Source organism: Rhinopithecus bieti, unplaced genomic scaffold (genome assembly GCF_001698545.2).
Source record: "Rhinopithecus bieti isolate Rb0 unplaced genomic scaffold, ASM169854v2 scaffold_3734, whole genome shotgun sequence".
NCBI classification, from domain to species: Eukaryota; Metazoa; Chordata; class Mammalia; order Primates; family Cercopithecidae; genus Rhinopithecus; species Rhinopithecus bieti.
The window spans coordinates 95112-96372 of NW_016804423.1; positions in this window are offsets into that span (position 1 = coordinate 95112).

Sequence of the window (1261 nt, forward strand, 5' to 3'; positions counted from 1 at the left end):
AGTCTGTCTGCCACATTTCCCTTTTGTGAATGGCCTTTTTTTCTATCTGGTCTCACCCTATTAACTACCTCACTTGGGAAAGGGATGATATTTTTCTGTATTACATGGGCTGGATTATTAGGTGTCTCTTTCCTGCTACCTGGTTCCTTCAGAGGAGGGTACAACTAGATGTTACTCCATAATGGCCAAGTCAACAGACTACATTTTCTTTCTTTTAATTAATTAATTTTTTTGATATGTCCTATTACCTATTATCTACTGCCAAAAATGTTCCTGCATCTGCCCTACATGCATAAAGGTACTGGGGAGGCATGAGAATCAGGACATCAGTTTGGAACTGGGACATGGAGATTTCACGGGGAAATTTAGGCTGCAGGAATTTCTGCAGCCTTCAGCAAAAGACACTCGCCAGTGACTCCAGACGGTGTTCTCATGTGGCCTAGCTGGTGCCCTCTGCATGTGGCCAATAGGAGTAGCTATCAGTATTCCACTTTTCCCCCAATATTTCCAGGCATTGGCCACTCTGACATATGACAGCACACTTTCAATTCAAGGACAGCTTCTCTCAAGCTGTTCTGTTTCTAAGTGACTTTGCCCTGCCATCATTTCTTAGTGCCCAGAAAATATAATCTTTATTATTAAGCTAATATAATTGTTTAGGTGAATGAGATGCCAAAAATACACAAGAGTGCATATCAAAGTCAACGTGCCTGGCTTGGGGTTATTCATGCTTTTGCAATATCTGTACTTCTTTTCTCTCCCACTAGAATAGATAATTAACAGTTGATTGAAATTTCAAAGCAGCATCTGTGTAAAAAACCATCCAACTCATAACGTTCAATAGTTGCTGCTTTGAAAATACCCTCTTAACTAATTTGCTTTATTATCTTTCCAAGATGTGTCCCTTCCGATTTGAGTAACCTGGAACAAAGTGGCACATTTGGCTCAGTCTAGTATTTCTTTTGGCTCACAACCTCATAACATAACAGTGCAATTGACTCCACATTCAGAGTAGAAAAATTGCTCTGCCAGCATTTGCTAATACACTATCTCTTGTACCACTGGACGGCTGAGTATTCTCTTGGTAAAACCAGGAAAGGAAAGAGACGTTTGTTACTTTTATAAACATTTCCTTAACCTAAAACTTTTTTTTTTTTTGAAAAGGGAATTCTTGAACTTTCAGAAAGAAAACTAGTTTTATAATCCAAAAGTTGATATTGAAGTTGTTTGTTTAGAGTATTTAATGCATTTTCCATAGATG